General features: G+C 38.6%; 1 protein-coding gene across 4 annotated transcripts in view; it reads right to left on the bottom strand.

Annotated features, from left to right (window-relative positions):
• The window catches only part of LOC115221191 (ataxin-1-like), a 610,972-nt gene that overhangs the window by 35,378 nt on the left and 552,309 nt on the right, over window positions 1–23,285 (bottom strand). The window lies entirely within an intron of this gene.

Raw genomic sequence — 23,285 nt, forward strand, 5'->3', positions numbered from 1 at the left:
GTTTGGTGCTCCAACAGTTCAATAAGAGAAGCAAGTAAAATATAAAAGGGGTGTGTGTCTGTATATATATATATGTTCGCAGGAGTGGCTGTGTGGTAAGAAGCTTGCTTCCCAACCACATGGTTCCGGGTTTAGTCCCACTGCATGGCACCTTAGGCAAGTGTCTTCTACTATAGCCTCAGCCTGATCAAAGCCTCGTGGGTGGATGGCAGACAGAAACTGAAAGAAGCCCGTCATATATTATATATATATATATATATAATATATATATATATATATATATATATATATATATATATATATATATGTATATGTATATATATGTCTATGTATAAATATGTGTGTATATATATACATGTATGTATTTGTGTGTCTGTATTTATTCCCCCACCATTGCTTGGCAACCAATGTTGGTGTGTTTACGTTCCTGTAACTAAGTGGTTCAGGAAAAGTAACCGATAGAATAAGTACTAGTCTTACAAAGAATAAGTCGTGGGGGGGGGTGATTTGTTTAACTAAAAGTGGTGCTCCAGCATGGCCGCGGTCAAAATGATTGAAACAAGTAAAAGAATATATATACATACATATATATGTGTGTGTGTGTGTATATATATATATATATATTTAGTGGAATCAGAAATAGGAAGTCTTTGGTACAATATCATATAATTGAAAATGTGAATAGAAATGGGTTATAAACATCTAATTATTAAAATGGGAAGAATTATCAGAAAAGCCTTTTCAATTCTTTAAGTCATTAGCATTCAGATTACTTTGTCAAATATAATGCTTGCAATCATGGATTATCTCATTGATTAATCAAGATTTCAAAGGTGTGTTTATATATTTTTAGAATGACATTGTAAAGTAGGTGTGAGAGGCAGGATGTGGCTGGTTTGAACATAAAATAGGTAGGAATTTGGGGGCTGCATACGGCTGGATTAAATGCTGAAGGGTTAAACTCATTAAAGTTTCATGGAGCTAAAATTAAGCTGTTTTAAATAATAATAATAATAATAATAATAATAATAATAATAATAATAATAATAATAATAATAATAAAAATAATAATAATAATAACAATAATAACAATAACAATAATAATATTAATAATAATAACAATAACAATAACAATAATAATAATGATAATGATAATGATAATAATAATAATAATAATAATAATAATAATAATGATAATAATATTCATATAAAAATAATTGGCTAAAAGGATCTTTGAAAGCAACATGTGTGTATATCTTTATGTCTGCACATTTATACATGCAAAAGTAATCTTCCCCAACATCACCATTATATTTTGATTAACCTAACACAAAATATTCCTGATGATTTGGGTGAACACCACTTTAAAATATATTCCATGCAAATCTACATAATTTAAATCAATCATGTATTACAATCATGTATGTATAAATTTGGTGAAGTTTATCTTAATGAAACAGCTGTTTAACACAAAGTTTGAACTATATGTGAAATTTATGATTTTCTGCTTTTCACCACAGTAAATTAGTCTTTCAATGATGTATCTGCTTTAAGTATCATATACAGATTACTATTTTAAACTACTAATACCACTTCTGTTGCTCACAACGAATCTTTATTTAACCTGCTGGGTGATTGCAACATCAATGATTTTCCAATCACTGTTTTACTTATATTATTAAGAGCAGATTTTGTCTTATCATGCAGATGCCAGTGAATTTTTGCTACTGATGAAGCTCAAGGAAGCTGAAATGCATATTTAATAATGCCATAATCACTGTTAGAAAATCTTCATTCTGCTACTGACTTATTTCTATGTTCTTTAACACAATAAGAGACACTATCTAAGGATGAACTACCTAAGTTAATTTGGCTTTCACTGAAGTATCTACTTTAAGTATGCTACACACATATTGCTACTTTAAACTAATACTATTTATGTTGTACATAATGATACACAAACACACACACATACTCACAATTATAGATTTATGTACACATACACACATGTTGGTGCAGCTTTTCTGCTTGCCAGCTATGGTCAAACCGTCCAACCTATGCCAGCATGGAGAACAGACGTTAAAGGACGATGATGATAGTGATGATGATGATAATGATGATGATATATATAAATACACATTATCTCTCTCTATATAAACGGCAGTTTGTCTGTGTGTGTTTCTGTGTGTCTGTCAGGTTGTACCCTCACCCTGACCACGGCTTTCAACTGATTCCGATGAAACTTGACACACACATAGCCCAATGTCATAATTCAAAACTAACGCAGCGAAAATTTTGAAAAGTACCCCCAGTTCTGAAAAAAATCGATAAATTCGACATGGGGTCAAGAATCAGAAACACAAACCACAGACTGTCATGGGGACGCAACTCGACCTTTTTAACTAAAAAAAATTTACCATCATTTTTTTTCCATTTCTTGGCTATAAGTCTCTAAAAATGCTTTATAGTTATTTCCCTTACAAACCCGAGCAACGCCGGGCGATACTGCTAGTAACATATATCTATATCCATTTAGCTATATATATATGTGTGTGCACGTGCACGCATGTGTGTGTACGTATATATACATACACACACGCACATATACACATAAAAATAGTTAAGGTTTCAAAATTTATATCTATGATATATTTTACAAGCACTTTCTCAGGCAAAATACTCAACACACGTACACACACATACACACACACACAATGTGTGTGTGTGTGTGTACTGAATGCTTAGATATGCAACATTTAATGAGATTATGTAAACCATAAAAAGAAGGCAATGGAAGTAGGGTAAGGGGGGAAGGGTAAGGGGGGAATATGTCCTCTTAAGTAGGTAGACTAAGTTAAGAGTTGTCTGGCTTTCTAGAATACACAGCTGCAATCTATCTACCTATCTATCTATCTATCTGTCTATATGTCTGTCTGTCTATCTTTCTATCTAGTATGTGTGTGTGTATGCATCTTTATATACCTACCTCTGTATCTTATTAAGACTGTTGTATATCACCAGGGCATTTTGTGGTTCAATGGCAAACATACATTTCTCTCCTTTTTCCTTCTTTCTCTCACTTCATACAGACACATACACACACATACTGTCATGCATATATACATAGACACATCATCATCATCATCATCATCCTTTAACATCTCTTTTCCATGCTGGCAAGGGTTGGATTGTTTCACCAGAGCTGGCAAACTGGGGAGCAGCACAAGGTCCCAGTTTGGTTTCTATGGCTGGATGACCTTCTTAAGTCAACCACTTTGCAGTGTGTGCCGGGTGCTTCTAAAGTGGCACCAGATTGAGTACTTTTACATTGTACTACTTGCGCAATATATTGTTGTTGTTTATGCCTCCTCACGCCATGCCTGGCTCATAAGGGCCGGTTTCCCAGTTTCATTAGCATATAGGTTTCCCACCAGGACGGGACGCCGGCCCATCGCAGGTGAGCTACTACATGCAAGAGAAAAGAATGAGAGAAAGTTGTGGTGAAAGAGTCAGCAGGGGTTTGCCATTAATTTCTGCTGGATCCACGTGGAGCTTAGGTCTTTCTCTCATAAACACACACATCACCCAGTCTGAGATTCGAACCCACGATCCCACAACCAGGACTCTAACCACTAGGCCATGTGCCTCTACTTGCACAATATATATTTATGAGTTCAGCAAAAATTTAGATTCAGATGAATATGGTACTTAAGTTGAAGCACCAGAATTTAGTACGGTATTATCCATACAATTTCAAAATAAGGTTTATTAGAATCAAAATAAGCAACAAGGATATCCAGAGGTAATGCAGTACGATCGTTTTGCACAACTCCATTTAATTGAACAATCTAACCATTACATCAATTTAAATGCAGAACAATCCTCAGCTGCACAAAGACATAGAATTTAATTAAATTAAAACAGATGGACACATTAGTATAATTTTACCTAAAATTTCCAAGAAGTTAAGGAGATAAACAAAGAACATGCTGCCTTCACTTCCACTTAGAAGCTACAATATAACTTATATTGGTTTCAGCCATTATCGGCCCAAGCCATGACTAGCTCAATAGCACCATCTATATATATAAAATTATCGACTTCACTTAATATCAGTTTTTCCATGCTGTCATGGGTTGGATGGCTGACAGGAACTGACTAGTCAGAGGACTGCATCAAGCTCTTCTGTCAGCTTTGGCATGGTTTCTATGGCTGGATGCCCTTCCTAAAGCCAACCACTTTACAGAGTGTGCTGGATGCATTTTACATGGCATCAGCACTGGTGAGGTCACCAAGGTATATGTAAGGCAAAGACAAAAACCCTGAACTGAAGGAGGAATAGTTGTGAAAGGGGTGGCTTTGTGGCAGGTGATGAGAGATTAAGCTATGATGGAGAGACAGAAAGGAGTATCTTGCTGCAGTAGAGATACAGGGCTATTCCAGTCAGAGGTCGGAGAGAAGAGAGAGAGAGAGAGAGAGAGAGAGAGGATGGATAGACAGACAGACAAACAGAGACAGACAGACAGACAAAGGAAAAGAGGATGGGGATGAAGATGTGCCAGGGTGAGTACCCTCATGGTAGAGGGTGGTGGATGTTAAGTAGAAAGGTACAGAGTATTGGACAGGGTGAGAGAAAGTAGGGAGTTCACGAGAGTGTAGAAGGTAAGGAAAGGGAATGCAGTGAGAATAGAGAGAGAGAGAGAGAGATATGACAAAGCAGTGTTGGGGTGTGGGTGGAAGTGTAGTATATTTACAAAATGTAGTTTGGTTGATTGGCAGGTTGGGGTGGGCAGGTGGGTGGAGATTAACATAATGTGTGGCAGAGAGCACAGAACACAGTTCTTCCAGAATTCAGTTTTGTTGAGGTGGGTGGGTCTTCTCAGGCACCTCATATCACCAGACATCTCAGTCCATGACATATATGTGTGTGTGTGTGTGTGTGTGTATGTATTATATATATATATATGTAATATATATATATATACATATATATATATGTGTGTGGTGTATATATATATATATATATATATACATACATATATATATGTGTGTGTGTATATATATATATTATAATATATATATATAATATATATATATATATATATATACATACATATATATATGTGTGTGTATATATAATATATTTATACTTACATACATACACATATATGCATGATGCCAAATTTAGAAGCAGACATGTATACACACACACACACACACATGCACGCACACACATAAATTGTCACATGCACCAACACACACGTGTGCACACATGTACAATCACATGTCTACTCGCAGACACTCACTGACACACATATGGTGACCCAGGCGGTGTGTGTGTGTGTGTGTGTGTGTTTTATCAGCCAACCTATCTATCTCCCTTAGTACAAGACATTGGAGCACGGTTCATACATGCACAGACACACACAGACACATGTAATCAATCTATCAAGCACAAGTCATAATAGTACACAGACAAACATATGTGTGCATGTATGTGTGTGTGTGTACGTGTGTGTGTGTGTGTATATATATATATATATAAATATATATATATATATATTCTTTTATTTGTTTCAGTCATTTGACTGTGGTCATGCTGGAGCACTGCCTTTAGTCAAACAAATCGACTCCAGGACTTTTTCTTTGTAAACCTAGTAGTTGTTTTATCGGTCTCTTTTGCCGAACTGCTAAGTTACAGAGATGTAAACACACCAACATCAGTTGTCAAGCAATGTTGGGGGTACAAACACAGACACATACATACATATGGCATGTAAAAAGCACCATCCGATCGTGGCCGTTTGCCAGCCTTGTCTGGCACGTAAAAAGCACCCACTACACTCACGGAGTGGTTGGCGCTAGGAAGGGCATCCAGCCGTAGAAACATTGCCAGATCAGACTGGGCCTGGTGCAGCCTTCTGGCTTCCCAGACCCCAGTTGAACCGTCCAACCCATGCTAGCATGGTAAGCGGATGCTAAACGATGATGATGATGATGATACAAGGTGATTCAAAAGTTGCCATACACAGGAACAATTTATCTTTTTTATAAGAAACAGTTTATAAGAAAAGTTTTTTTTCTATTTAACAGGCTCTATATGGTTATCATTGTTTTGAGTACACATTGCAATACATTTACCCCACTCATTGTGAACTCTTAATAGGACATCTGGTGATACGAGTGCAAATGAGTTGGTGATGTGTTCCTTCAAATGCTTTCTCTTTTATCTTTCTGCGATACACCATGCCTTTCGAATGCCCCCAAAGATAGAAATCAAGAGGGGTCAAATCAGGGGATCTAGGGAGTCTTATAAACTGCTTCTTATAAAAGTCCCTAAAACTTATTGCTCCCTCTTCTCTCCTGGGCCACACTACTAACCTCTATATCTGGGTGTGTGTATGCTTGTGTCCTTGAGTATGGGTATGGTGGAGAGCAGTGCAAGGGGAAGGAAGGGTTGATGATGATAATGGAAAGTTTTGTAAGATAACATGCATTCTATCAAGATTACTCTAACTCTCAAACAGTACACACACACACACATGGGTGCAGGCATGGTTGTGTGGTAAGAAGCTTGCTTCCCAACCACATGGTTCCGGGTTCAGTTTCGCTACGCAGTACCTTGGGTAAATGTCTTCTATTATAACCTTGGGCCAACCAAAGTCCTGTGAGTGGATTTGGTAGATGGAAACTGAAAGAAGCTTGTTCTACACACACACACACACATTTGTTTCAGTCATTTGACTGTGGCTATGCTGGAGCACCACCTTAAGTCAAGCAAATTGACCCCAAGAATTATTCTTTGTAAGCCTACCACTAAGTGACAGGGACATAAATGCACCGACATTGGTTATCAAATACACACACTTTGGAACAAATACACACACACACAAATGTGTGTGTGTGTGTGTATTTGTTCCACCCTCACCATTGCTTGATAACCAATGTCGGTGCATTTATGTCCCTGTCACTTAGTGGTAGGCTTACAAAGAATAATTCTTGGGGTCAATTTGCTTGACTAAAACCCATCAAGATGGTGCTCCAGCATAGCCACAGTCAAATGACTGAAACAAATAAAAGAATAAATGCTCTTCCAATGTCTATATATACATGTATATACCATCATCATCACCAACATCATTGTTTTAATGTCCACTTTTCCATGCTTGTATGGGTCAGATGAAATTCACTGTGGCAGACATTTTCTACAGCTGGATGCCCTTCATGTCACTAACCTTCATCTTTTCCTAAGCAAGGTAATATGTCCCCTAATCCAACAGTGCAATGGCTAGACATGTTTTAATGGAAGATTGCAAACAAATAACACTGCTTGTATGATGGTGACATTCGCTTATTCCATTTTATCTGGAGATATTGAGACCAAGGAAGTAACCTGCCCAGCATAAGTTGAAACTTGAAGCATATCTAACATGGATTCTCCTTATTTGCTGGAGCAGGTTACTACCATCTTTATTTCTCTGAGAAACTGCACATATTGCCATAAGCTGCTGTATCTTTTAACAAGAAGACTGAACTTTCATACTGTTGCCATCAACAGAGCTCTCTATTAGCAAATTTGAAATTATTCGTTGATAAAACTGTTTCATTAATCTTTACTGAAACTTCACTGATATTTTTTACTAGAATTTCTAATGAAAGCCACAAAGACTATTTTTTTAATCATTTCTATCAGGGCTGTCATCTCATTCATCATCTACGTACACAGTATGTAGCTACTACTACAATATCTTAGTGGTCATCTACCAGTTGTCCAAATACTTGTTCCGTTGCAAAATACAGACCGACTACTAAGAATGATCTTTGTACATCATTTAACGACGATAACCTTTCTTTAGAGCTTGTGGATGCTCCAGCAATTAGAACCACAAACTCTGAATAATTAGACATAATTAGAAACTTTGAGTAATGCAGATTTCAGTAAAGAAATTACTATTAGAAACAACCCCAACCCCACCACCACACACACATATGAGAATTGAATAAAAGAATGTATTTTCCAATATTTTTGGCAACCAATCATATCTCAATGACTAACCATATCAATGCACTCGTGAATATTTTTGCTTAATATTATGTCATGCTGCTTCCTCTTTTCCAATCTTTTTGAATAATCATAATTAGCAACACAATTCAAGAAACTTCAGCTTCCAGCTCAGACAGCTACATGTGTGTGTGTGTGTGTGTGTGTGTGTGTGTGTGTTTGTAAATTGTTCATAGGGTGGGGTAGAGATAACTTGTAACTTGAAGACACCACTAGAACTGGGTGAAGAGAACAAAGAATGAAATCTTTGAAGTTATCAAGATCTGCAAGAGACTTTTAAGAGGGTGAGACCATAAAGCTAAGACAGTCTTTTTCTTCTATTCCTTTTTATTATCATATATATATATATATATAATATATATTATATATATATATATATATATACATACACATATTTGTTATCATTATTTCTTTTTTTTTTTTTTGGTAACAAGAAGGGAAAGCAGGTCAGAAAAGGGGAGGAGGTGGAATGGGAGACATATTACACAAGTGCTTTCTGAAGACACTGCACACACATACAAAACTGTATACACATAAGAAATACACATACATGCATAAGCACGAATACACTCTCACAGACACAGATGCATTCACATACACACACACAAACAACCAGTGTGTGTGTATCTGTGTGTGTGTGTGTGCTCTTTTCTTTTCTTCACCATCTGTTTAGCAAAGTATTAGGAGGAAGAACTCACAATGTAAGGAAGAAGGCCAGACAGCTGAAACCATATCTCAGCTGATAGCCAGAAAGAGACAGACTGAAGCAATTCACACACACACACACACACATACACACACACTCACTCACTCTCAGATATACGCACACACACACACACACTCACACACAACATTGTATTAAGCGTTCTATCTCTAGCTATAGCACCCCACTTCAGACTAAAGGAAGTCTTGTGGTTGTTGCAATACACACAGACATACAGACTAGCTGACACTCAAAGACACTTTAGAAGTTATAAAGGAAAACCCTCGAAGACAAAAAAAAAAATCATAAAAATAAAAACAATAAAACAAAAGTAAACTGTGCTTCACTCAGAGAAGGGAAATCCCCTCCAGAGAAGCGCTCGTGTGTCTTTTGGATTTAGTAACAGAAGAATTTTGGCAAACCAAAAAAATATTATTATTATTATGGGAGCAGGCAATGCTGTGTGGTAAGAAGCTTGCTTCCCTACCACTTATGAGTTCCATCCTACTGTGTGGCACCTTGGGCAAGTGTCTTCTACTATAGCCTCAGGCTGACCAAAGCCTTGTGAATGGATTTCATAGACAGAAACTGAAAGAACCTTGTCGTGTGTGTGTGTTTGAGTTTGCATGCACACATGTCTTTGTGTCTGTGTTTGTTTCCCACCACAACTTGACAACCAGTGTTGGTGTGTTTACATCCCTGTAATGTAGCAGTTTGGCAAAAGAGAGAGAGAGAGAGAATAAATATCAGGCTTTAAAAGAAAAAAAACATTTAAGTACTGGGGTATAGTAATGAAGTGGGTGGAAGTAAGATAGATGGACAGGAGCAGGGGTCTTGCTAAAGATGTGAATGCATGGCTTGCCCCATCTGGAAAGTGAGAGGAAGGGTGAGGGTGAGGGAGTACCCTCAAGGTACAAGGTGGATATGAGAGCGAGAACTGGGGTCGGGGAATAGAAAAGGTAAGTGGGTAGGGAATTGTGCAAGAGTGAAAAGAATGTGACAAATGATTAGAGATGGGGTTAGGGGTGGACACAGTGAATATCAGTTTGGGGGCGGGGAATTAAAGGAAATAGGGTCGGGGTGGGGGGGGGGGTCAGTGAACAAGTCACACTCCCTTTGTGTTTATAATGGATTGATGCTCTCTCTCCACAAATTTCTAGCCTTGTGTTGTCTAATTTAGAATGAAATATTATAAGTGCCCTGATCCTCCAATCTGTGGCAGTTTCTTTTCACTGAGTAGCATGATGTTGGCTGTGTTGCTGCTCCACACCACAAATTACCATTGCATGTTGTAATAAATGCAAAGGTCATCAATAAGGCAAAGATGTGCTTACATGCATGCAGCTGTGGGCTGGGAATTGCAAGTTGGTCATTCAACCAATCATATGTTGCAAATCTACATGTCACAAGGTTCACAGACAACAGGTGGACCCATGCAGTTGCTGAGTGGTATCCAAGAAATTGGAAAAGGTCACTTGGAAAGCCTCCACAATGATGAGAAGGATCAAGATGGAAAAGAATGGAGCAATCAAGACAGAATTGGAATCGCATAGTGACTAGTGTGGTATAACAGCATCTGATGGTCTGGCTGATACTGTACTGTGAAAGCTGACCTGAGAGCTACACAACAACAAGAATATGAGGAAGCCTCTTTGTGACCATTTAGCAGCAAGAAATAGCAGCCAAGTCACTCTCAAGTCAAAGCCTTGTATCTTTAATAAAGATGTATACATTCCTGACACTCATGAAAAAGGGTCAGTCTGTTCATGGGTAAAATGCCTTTGATCATAGGTGTGTTTGATCAGAGCAAACCTGGGGTTAAACAACAACAGCAATAAAAAGTATCATAGACAACAACAATACTTGGTTTCGCCTTTCATTCAAAAAGCACCTTGTACGTATACTGCAAGGTGGTGGGCATTAGGAAGGTCATCTAACTATAAGTAACCACGGTAAAACAGATAATGGAGCCCAAAACAGTCTTGCAGATTGCAGGACCCTGTTGAAACATTTGACCCATACAAGTTGGTGGAGGTGGTGGTGGTGGTGGTGATGATGATGATGATGATGATGATGATGATGATGATGATGATGATGATGATGATGATGTTGATGATGATGATGATGATATACACACAACACCACACCACACAGAAACACGCACTGAGACCAATCCTCCTCATGTTGTAACATAGTTTATAGTTAAAATTCACAGAAACATACAAACACGATTCCTTGTTGACATTTCTAGTCCATTGTTAGATACAAGGATTGTTAGATCTCTAGCACCAGTTTGTCGTAACAAACATTGATTGTTATAAAACATGCATGTATGTAGGTGTGCATGTGGACTGTATATGTATATATATAACATTTAAACCAAATTTTCTCAAAACAACTTGTCTGACCGTCCCATAGGCCTCCCCTCTTAGAAACACTGATTTAACCTAAATTTCAGACGCCAGCAAAAGAAGAAATAAAGATAGACTTTTTTTCTATTCCAAAGAAAATGATTTCCCACGGCTTTATCGATTGCATTCTCACCTGGAATCGACTTTTGTAATTTTTTCAAGAGTTATACATGCCCTGGTACTGTCGGTATCTACATATCAAATTTGAGCGCAGTTGGATGGAGGGTTTCCAAGATCCTAGAAGCTACACACACGGAACGGATTTATATAAGAGAATAAATATATATATATATATATATTATATATATATATATATATATAATATACTCTTTACTCTTTTACTTGTTTCAGTCATTTGACTGCGGCCATGCTGGAGCACCGCCTTTAGTCGAGCAAATCGACCCCGGGACTTATTCTTTGTAAGCCCAGTACTTATTCTATCGGCCTCTTTTGCCGAACCGCTAAGTGACGGGAGATGAGTTAAGATTTTATATATATATACAATAAATTCAGGGTGAATACTTGATAAGTGTAAGCACCTGTATATGCCAGCTAGTAGCAGAGGTGAGAGGGTATATGCATCAAATGAAATAAAAAGCAGAACACAAAGATGTCACAGTACACGTATTTCAGGCTTTATAAAACAACCTATTCTTACATCAATGTATAATCGACATAACAGATGGTTTAAAGCTCTCTTCAGCCGCATGCAATTACTATACCAAAGACTTACATCACATTATGAAATTTCATATATATATGAAAAAAGATGGAAGAATGAAAGAACGAAAAAAGAAAGAAGGGAAGAAAGGAAGAATGAAAGATGAGAAAGAAAGGAAAGGTGGATGTCTGAGTGATAATGTTCGTCCATTCATAATAAATGAAAATAATAAGTTCGACTATAGAGTAACTTCTTTAAGGAGTATATCTATGCAGGGATACCGGAGTACATCCATGCAGGATGCATCACCTCAGACTGTATTTCATCTGTCTTTACATTCTGAGTTCAAATTCCGCCAAGGTCGACTTTGCCTTTCATCCTTTCGGAGTCAATAAATTAAGTACCAGTTGCGTACTGGGGCCAATCTAATCGACTGGCCACCTCCTCAAAAATTATGGGCCTTGTGCCTAGAGTAAAAAAGAATGTGTGTGTGTATGTATGTAACCAATGACACCTCTCTTAGTACAAACCAAATTATGCCATGTCACGTGCCCACAAAGCTAGTTCACTGAGTGGCCACAGGTGGCATTAGTGTTGTCTTAAGCAGAGCCTGTTGCATCGTTTCATAGTAGACAGAGTGTATATAACTAAAATGTGAGTAGTGCTATAGTGTAGAATAATCAACTTACATGTTGAAGTTTGTTTGTTTGCTTGTGTGTGTGTCTGTGTGTGTGTTTGCGTCTGTGTGCATGCACATAGACATGCTCACACATATGCATACACATACACATACACACGCACATAATTTGTTAAAAGAGAGGAACTTTGTGGAGGCATAACATGCATATATAAAGACAGATACTCAGACAGATTGGCAGACAGAGGAAGACAGATACAGACAGACAGGTACTCAAACAGACAGATTGACTGATAGACAAACAGGTAAGGCAAACAGACAGACAGACAGACAGACAAATAGATAGACAGACATAAAGATAGATAGAATAGACAGATAAATAGTTAGATAGATACACAGACAGGAAGACAGACACAGACAGATAGACAAATAGTTAGCTAGACATAAAGATAAATAGATAGATAGATAGATAGGCAGATAGATCGATAGATAGACAGACAGACAGATAGCTATCTCTCTCTCTCTCTATATATATATATATATAGAGAGAGAGAGAGAGAGAGAGAAAAGAGAAGAATAAGTAAGGAGTTAGGCAGGTATGTAGATGTGTGGGTGGGCAATAAATTTACAGGGTGGAGTGTAGGTATGCGCATACGCAGTTGACATAGGAAGATTAGTAAGAACGTAGGTGGGTAACAATGCAGGGTGGTTATGCGGATGTGCACGAAGATAAGTGGTAAAGTAAATAGACAGTAGTGCACATAGGTGGATAGGAAAAGTTAAAGGTGAGATATTCACAGAGGGATAGGTAAGAAGCTAAACAAACAAAAAGATATACATAGGTAGGTAGGTAGGTAGATAGGTAGGTGGATAGGTGGATAGATGGGTAGGTAGGTAGGTATGATGTGCACAGCAGTGTCATGTGCAATGCAGGTACATTGGTTAAATGAGTTGGAAGTAAATTCAGAGACACATGGTAGCTTGTGTTTTGCAGTGATAAGTTACCGTAAATCCTCGAGTATAATCCGCACTTTTTTCCCCAAAATTTAATGGTCAAAATCCCTAGTGGGATTATACATGAGGTTAAATATGAAAATTATTTTCTAAGCAAGTCTATTTTGCTGTCCGGCAATGTTTATTCAGACGCATTTTGTGATGTCAGGTGCAAAAATACCTTAAGCTAAGCCTGAAAGCAATGAAGTCATAAAAGAATCATCCATAACTTGCAGTAAGCAACATTTATTAAACGTTATTACTGTTATTTCTTTATTTTCTGCAAACAAAATGCACAGAAAAGCTACACGTTTGCATTATGTTATATATACAATAATAATAAAGGATGTTACCATATACATTTTTACAAACCAAGGACGTTATATAGACCTTCTTGACCCAAGTTAGAGAAGGGGTGCGTATTATACACAAGGTTTAGGTTTTTCAGAGGTACAGCCCCCTAAAAATCCCTGTGTATTATACTCAAGGGCAGTCTATACTCGAGGATTTACGGTAGTTAATTAATTGGCTAGCAGGAAGGTCTGATGAGTTCGTTTGTCACGAGGAGTGAATGTAATGTCATGTTTTGAGATTTCGTCTTTTGCATGAAAGTGAGGAAATGAGGAAAACTAGACATATATGTTGGTAAAATTGTGTGGGCGCTCACGCACACGTGTGTGTGAGTGTGTCTGAATTAAGCAAAAATGAGTCAAGAGAAATAATTTAGTGTGGCCAGTTGAATGAATTTAGGCAACAATGATTAATAAAAGTATATTGTTTCTAGAATAAGAATAGGTTGGAGGAAGTTCAGCGAGCCATTACCTCTGTTAGCAACAAGAGGACCGTCTCAGAGTAAAAGGTAGACTGTATGATGCTTGTGTATGAATGGCCATACTCTATGGTAGTGAGACATGGGCTTTGAATGTAAAGGATATGTGTAAACTGGAGAGAAATGAAGGCAGTATGCTTCATTGGATGTACAACAAAGTACAAATGTATTTAGAGAAATTTTGGGCATAAGAGGAATCAAATGCAGCATGCAAGAGAGAAGAGTATGTTGGTTTGGACATGTGATGAGTATGAATGAGGACAGCTGCATAAAGAAGGGTTGATCACTGAAAGTGGATGGTACCCATGGAAGAGAGAGACCCAGGAAGTCATGGGATGAAGTGGTAAGGACTGATCTCAGGATGTTGGGACTCACAGAGAAAATTACAATGGACCAAGATGTCTGGCGATATGAGGTTCTTGAGAAAACCCACCCACATCAGTGAAACTGAGTTCTTGAAGCACTGTGAGTCCCACCTACACTTAAGAAATCTTCTCACACACCCTACCACAACAAACCAAACTGCATCTCTACATCTCTTCTCTTCCTCACATTTCCACTTCATGCACTATGCTTACCTCCCACTTCTGAATCCTGTCCTCTTGGCCCTGTTTCACTGTATCATTGCTATCCACTAGCCCCACCGACCTGTGTGTTCCACCCACAGGTAACAAGAAAACTTTTCACACACCCTACCCCAACAAACCAATCTACATCTCTATATCTCTTTTCTTCCTCACATTTCCTGCTTCATACACAGGCTTCTTTCAGTTTCCGTCAACCAAATCCACTCACAAGGCTTTGGTCGACCCAAGGCTAAAGTAGAAAACACTTGCCCAAGGTGCCACACAGTGGGACTGAACCTGGAACCATGTGGTTCGTAAGCAAGCTACTTACCACACAGCCACTCTGCAGACCCCCCCCCCCGTTTACTATTTTGCTTGTGTGGACCCCAAAATCTTATAATGGAGCCCCAGAAGCCATATGGATCCTGGTTGAGAACCAGTGGCATAGAGGAAGTACAAACTGAGGAAGCAGTGTATGTGTGTGCGTACGCATGTGTGTGCGTACGCATGTGTGTATGAGTGCGTGTATGTTGTAACCACACGCATAGAGATAAAGAGGATTTGCGGTGTATCTATATGACTTGTAGGTACATAGATAGGTATGCATGGGGCGGGGGTGGGGTATACAGGGTATATGGGTGTATGTTGCAGCGAGATGTCTAAATAGATGTCAATGTGACAGGAAGATGGATGAGTGGGAAGGATAGGGGCAGTTGAGGTGGGAAGGATGGTATCGCAGTGAGGGTAGAGGATGGTGGCAGTTGGAGTGGAAGGAGGGTGGTGGGGTGGAAGGTATGGGGGGCGTGGAGGATAGGTGGCAGAGGGGGATGGGATGGTTGGAGGCAGTGGGGGCAGGGATGGAAGGGGTGTATCTTACAAATAGATGGCAAAGCACAACCATGTAGGATATGCTGCAGGGGGGTGGGAAGGTTAGTAACCGGAGAAATAGCTTTGGTGGGCAGGTCACTGGGAGGAGGAGTATGCAGTGGGGTGGGGTGGGTGGCTTGGTAGATGTCTGTGTATGCAAGTGTGTAGGGGTGGCACACGTGCATCAGTAAGTAAATGGAGCCAGGCAGCTAAAGAAGATGTAGAATGTACCAAGATCATGGCAGGCAGGTAAGATTGACAGGTATGATAAGGTAGGTAGGTAGGTAAAGTAATGTAAGGTAAGCTTATGTGGCTGGTGAGGTAAGTATGTAGGGTGGCTGAGTGACCCAGTGGGTAATAGTTGCCAAGGTGGATTTAGACAAGGTTCTGTGAACTGGTCATTAGTGATTGGGTATAATTAAAAAACAGAGTGGGAGAAATGTATAAAAATGCATGAACCGATGTGCTGGTGGCATATAAGAACACTTGTTACATTCTAGGAGTGGTCAGCATTAGGAAGGGCATAGAATTGTAGAAACCATGCCAAATTAGACTGGAACCTGGTGCAGCTCTCCATCTTACCAGTTCCAGTCAAACCATCTAACCCATGCCAGTATGGAAAGCCGATACTAAATGATGATGATATATATATATCCATCTTGGGTCTTTTAGGTACCAATACCTCTCATGTGGCACCTTGGGCAAGTGTTTTCTACTATAGCTTCGGGTCAACCAAAGCCTTGTGAGTGGATTTGGTAGACGGAAACTGAAAGAAGCCCATCGTGTGTGTGTGTATATGTGTGTATATATATATATATAATATATATATATATCAGAAAAAAGCAACAAGAATGGATCAATATTTCGGTACAATTGTTTCATACGAAGACAGCTTTATTAAGGCTGCAAATATTCAAATTTTCTTCAATATGGATGGATTTACATTTTCAATTTCATTTTCATTTTCTGGAAAACTAAGAGGTTTTTTAAAATACTTTTTTAAAACCCGTTATATGACTGTGCAATACTAAAAGAACTTTTGGAAGTCCATTTGTTACCTAATTCTTATTTTTATAGAACTATCACCAATGTTTCAAGAGTGTAACATCACCACCTTAGATGTTTGGAGAACTCAGATGTTTTTTCGGCTGATGAGTACGGGTCACTTATATTTACTGCAATATTTGCAGCCTTAATAAAGCTGTCTTCGTACGAAACAATTGTACCGAAATATTGATCCATTCTTGTTGCTTTTTTCTTATTTATAATCACCCCGCATTATCTTATGGTTAACACCATATAGATCTTTGGTGCATCTAAGTTAAGTACCGCATTCATGTGAATTCAACAGAACTCACTTGAATCTTAATTGTTTTTACTGTATATATATATATATATATATAATATATATATATATATATATATATATATATATATATATATATATATATATATATATATATATATGTATGTATGTATATGTTTGTGTGTCTGTTTGTCCCCCCAACATCACTTGACAACCAATGCTGGTGTGTTTACATCCCCGTAACTTAGCAGTTCGGCAAGAGGCAGATAGAATAAGTACTAGGCTTGCAAAGAATAAGTCCTGGGGTCAATTTGCTCGACTAAAGGTAGTGCTCCAGCATGGCCACAGTCACATGACTGAAACCAGTAACAGCGTAAAAGAGTATATATGTATGTATTAAACAGTTTTTACGCACAAATAAATAAATTTATGTGTACACACACATGCACACAAGTATTTATCCTTTAGTAGCACCTGTCTGGCAGGTAACCGGATCAGAGATCAATGTGTCAATATCAATACAATTGCATGGCCATAGAGTCCACATAAGCCATTACAAAAATCATACATTTATACACTACTATACTTAAACTTCATTATCATTTTATAACTAGTAAACCTGTGCCAGCAAAAATGGCAGCATTTTAAAAGAAATAAACCACAGATGGTATTTAATAAATGACCGATATGACCAACACTCTGTGTATTCTTTTCTACTCTAGGCACGTGGCCCAAAATTTTGGGGGAGGTGGCCAATCAATTAGATCGACCCCAGTATGCAACTGGTACTTAATTTATCAACCCTGAAAGGATGAAAGGCAAAGTCAACCTCGACGGAATTTGAACTCAGAACGTAGCGGCAGATGAAATACCTATTTCTTTACTGCCCACAAGGGGCTAAACATAGAGGGGACAAACAAGGACAGACAAACGGATTAAGTCGATTACATTGACCCCAGTGCGTAACTGGTACTTAATGGATGAAATGCAAAGTTGACCTCGGCAGAATTTGAACTCAGAACGTAACGGCAGACGAAATACCGCTAAGCATTTCGCCCGCCATGCTAACGTTTCTGCCAGCTCGCCACCTTCAACACTCTGTATATTAGATACAGACTTTGTTTTGGTTCATCATATATTGCTGCCAGGTTAGGTTCTGAACTAAGTTCATTAACCAAAAGTAGCAGTTTTTAGTCAATAGTCATCAGAGACATGGCTGTGTGGTGGAAGGTTAGATTCCCAACAGCATGGTTCCAGGTTCGGTTTCACCGCTTGGCACCTTGGACAAGGGTCTCCTACTGTGGCCTTGGGCCAACCAAGGCCTTGTGAGAGGATTTGGTGGACAGGAGCTGAAGGAGGCTGTCATGTGTGTGTATATATATATATATATGTATATGTATATATGTGTGTGTATAAGTATGTCTTTGTGTCTGTCCCTCCACAAACCAACACTTAACAACCAGTGTTGGTGTCTTTACATCCCCATAATTTAGCAGTTTGGCAAAAGAAACCACTAGAATAAGTACCAGGTTTTGAAAAAAAAGGTACTAGAGTTTATTTCCTCGATTAAAATGCTTTGAGGTGGAGCCCCAGCATGGCCACAGTCTAATGACTGAACCAAGTAAAAGATAGCATGCACTCCAAATCCATACAATGTGAATATTATATGTTTAATATTCCTTTGGACCTTGGGACACGGAAGGCCAGTTACCCAATGTCATAAGCATATAAGCAACTGAAATCACAACATTGCCCCTTAATGGGTTGACAGTCCATTATAGTTTCCAAGACCAGCAATTTTGAAGGGAGAAAACAAGCCAATTATACTGACCCCAGTACTTGAGTGGTACTTTATTTTATTGGTCCCCCATGTTAACATCAGCAGAATTTGAACTCAGAACGTAAAGAGCTGGAAGAAAAGCAGCTAAGCATTTTGTCCAGTATGCTAACATTTCTGCCAGTTTGCTACTTTAATAAAATCAAAGACCATCAATTTTAGGGGAGCAGGGACAAGTCAATTAACATTCACTCCAGTATTTGTCTGGCACTTTATTATATAGTAGTTATATCTATGTGCTCAATGGTAAACCACTTATAGCCATTCATTGCTAGGCAGTTACAACACCACTTTTTGCTTTAGTCACAGTTCAAGTTGGATTTTTAAGTGGTAAATCAACCTGACCACTTATAGTATATGCCTATTACATTACATCATTAGATGGAATTTTATTTGTTCTTTACTAAGTACGTGTTTAGATAATAAGAATCTAGAAACTTCAAGAGATATGGAATAATTTGTTTAAAATGATAATATATAAGTATAGCTGTGTGGTAAGAAGTCAGCTTCCTAACCAAATAGTACTTATTCTATCGGTCTCTTTTGCCGAACTGCTAAGTTACGGGGACGTAAACACACCAGCATCGGTTGTCAAGCAATGTTGGTGGGACAAACACAAACACACACACACATATATATATATATATATATATATATATATATACATACATATACATATACGACGGGCTTCTTTCAGTTTCCATCAACCAAATCCACTCACAAAGCTTTAGTCGGCCTGAGGCTATAGTAGAAGACACTTACCCAAGATTCCATGCAGTGGGACTGAACCTGGAATCATGTGGTTAGTAAGCAAGCTACTTACCACACAGCCACTCCTGCGCCTATATATATATTTCCCTTCCCCCCTGTTAGGAAGCACAAACACTTACACACACAAATGTACCCACACGATAGGAACTTCCACATACCACATCCAATCACAAGGCTTCAGTCGGCCATATATATCTATATATACACATATATAAATATATATTCTTTAATTGTACATCTATTTATACTCTTTCAAAATAGAGAAAACCCAACATTTAAGCATTTCAGTAATAATGATAATCAACAAACGTTTGAGAGATTTGTAGTTTAGTTAAGTTGAACTGAGAATAAATAACAAACAGAAAAAAGACACACATACACACATTCATATATACACACACACACACATTCATATATACATACACACACACACACACACATATATATATACACGCACACATACAGAATGATACTTTTCAGAAAATACTAGTAATGTGTAATAGTAGCTACTATAGAGTTTTGTTATAATATACAGAGTCTCTTTATTGGTCAGATAAGAGACTGAAAGAAAAACTAGACATTTTTTTCTCCATTTCCTACACAGTTTTTCCCTCCCTCCCACCCTCTCTCTTTTTCTCACTCTTTCTCCTTTTCTCCATATCTTTTGATATCTATATATATTTTCATTTTCTCATTTATTTACTACATCATTCACACACACACACACATTTTCTGACTGTCTTTCTGTCTCTTTCTCACTAATCTACTCAACTACACATACAAACATGTACATACTCTCTCTCTCTCTCTCTCTCTCCCTATCTCTCTTTCTATTTATCTGTCAGTCTATATCTCTCATGCCAGCCAGCTCTATCTCTCTTTTGCCTCTTTCATTTACTGGATCATTAGCACGCTCTCTCTCTCGCTCTCTCTCTTCTGACTGTCTATCTTTCTCCCTCATTAACCACACAGAAACACACACACAACTCTCTCTCTCTCTCTGTCACCCACTACCTCCCTCTCTAAAGGAGACATTCTCTCTTTTACTCATACACACAGAGTTACAGCAAGAACAACAGCAACAACAACGCCACCACCAGCATCACCAAGCACTATGATGCCTTTTGATCAACTTGTATTCAGGCAAGTCTGGGCTCCCTGCTACCCTACCATCACCACTATGGCCAACACTGCTTCTTTCTGCCAAAACAGGGTCATTAGAGGAATGGGGTCATTTACAGGAGGAATACAAGGGTCAAGAGAAGAAAAGGGTATGCAGGGGGGGGGGGTAGAGTAGTTATATGGGAAGAATACTGCCACAGGAGGGAATGGAGGGGGGTTAGTTATGGTAGGAAGAAAGTCTTGGAAGGAATAAAGAATATGAGAGGAATGAGGTCAGGGGTAGAACAGGGTCATGACATGGTCTTTCTCTTCTGACTAAACTTTTGTGAAAAGAAAAGGGATTCATGTATGTTCTTTTATTCTTTTACTTGGTTCAGCCATTTGACTGTGGCCATGATGGAGCACCACCTCAAAGGGTTTTGTTTGAAGAAATAGACCCCAGGAATTATTCCTTGTAAGCCTAGTACTTATTCTATCAGCCTCTTTTGCCAAACCGCAAAGTTACGGGGAAGTAAACATACCAACATCAACAGTAGGAAGAGACAAACACAGACACACAAACGCAAATATATATATATATATAGGCGCAGGAGTGACTGTGTGGTAAGTAGCTTGCTTACCAACCACATGGTTCCAGGTTCAGTCCCACTGCGTGGCACCATGGGCAAATGTCTTCTACTATAGCCTTGGGCCAACCAAAGCCTTGTGAGTGGATCTGATAGACAGAAACTGAAAGAAGCCTGTCGTATATATGTATGCGCGTGTATATGTTTGTGTGTCTGTGTTTGCCCCACCCTCCCAACATCGCTTGACAACCAATGCTGGTGCGTTTACGTCCCCGTAACTTAGCAGTTCGGCAAAAGAAACCGATAGAATAAGTATTAGGCTTACAAAGAATAAGTCCTGGGGTCGATTTGCTTGACTAAAGGTGGTGCTCCAGCATGGCCACAGTCACATGACTGAAACAAGTAAAAGAGTAAAAAGAGAGTATATAATATATATATGACAGGCTTCTTTCAGTTTCTGTCTCAGAAGGCTATGGTCCACTCACAAGGCTTTGGTTGATCCAAGGCTATAGTATAAGACACTTGCTCAAGGTACCGCACAGTGGGACTGAACCTGGAACCATGTGGTTCGGAAGCAAGATTCTTACCACACAGCCATGCTTGAGCCTATGTATATATATCCAACTTCACCAAGAACACACACACTCAAAGGACCTTCCTTTGCAATCATATGGTTTCAGATACAGTCCCAGTGCAAGGATTTTTTACTATAGCCCCAGGACATCCAATGCCTTCTGAGCAAATTTGGTAAATAGGATCTGTGTGGAAATGTATTGCATATGTACAAGTATGTATATCTTTTATCTTGTTTCAGTCATTAAGTTGTGGCCATGCTGGGGCACTGCCTTGAAGAATTTAGGTCAAACAAATTGGCCCCAGTATTTATTTTTTTACTATCCTGATACATAGTCTATCGGTTGCTTTTGCTGAACTGCTAAATTATAGGGACATAAACAAAGAAACACCAAATTTGGTGTTGGGGGATAAACACAGACATACACGCACATGCACATGTACATGTGCACAGATACACACACACAATAAGCTTCTTTTAGTTTCCATTTACCAAATCTGCTCATAAGGCATTTGTTGACCTAGTAGTATTGTAGAAAGTGGCCACACAGTGGGACTGAACTTGGAACTATGTGGTTGGGAAGCGAACTTCTTAAGTGCACAGTTACACCTGCACCTGAATAATCACCATTATTATTATTATTATTATTATTATTATTATCATTATTATTATTATTATTATTATTATTGAGTGAGAGAGCAGTTCATACCATCAAAGTGACACTGGGGTAAAATATACGAAGCCCAGTATACCCATCATGACTACCCGTCTGATAAGGGTACACCAGGCACATGCATCACAACCATATGTGTGCGACATGGTGATCTCATATCAAGATAAACAGCACATGACTTTGCGGGTGGAGCCCAGTTAGAATTTTCTTCAGATCGAGTAACCCATCCCGCTCAAAAGGTCCCTGAATAAGGGTTGTTTAAGGACGTTGAACGAAACACCCATGTTTCCAGAGGTGAATTATTCAAACCCCAAAGAATCCTTCTCAACACATGGCTATGATGCCCCCCCACTACTTCTGCTCGTGATCAGAGATGCACATATCGTCAGCCACTAAGGGACATGCTCAACTGGTTAAGGTCAAACAACTGACAAGCAAATCTGTGGTATTGAGCAGAATATTTGCTGTAGCCCATATTATTATTATTATTATTATTATTAAGGTGATGAGCTGGTAGAACCGTTAGCATATCAGGCAAAATGCTTAGCGATATTTCATCTGTCTTCACATTCAGAGTTCAACTTTACCTTTGCAGAGGTCAACTTTGCCTTTCATCCTTTCAGGGTCAATAAATTAAGTACCAGTTGTGTACTGGGGTCAATGCAATCAACTGGTCCCCTCCCCCAAAATTTCAAGCTGTGCCTTTA

The sequence above is a fragment of the Octopus sinensis genome, linkage group LG18 (genome assembly GCF_006345805.1).
Source record: "Octopus sinensis linkage group LG18, ASM634580v1, whole genome shotgun sequence".
Taxonomy (NCBI): domain Eukaryota; kingdom Metazoa; phylum Mollusca; class Cephalopoda; order Octopoda; family Octopodidae; genus Octopus; species Octopus sinensis.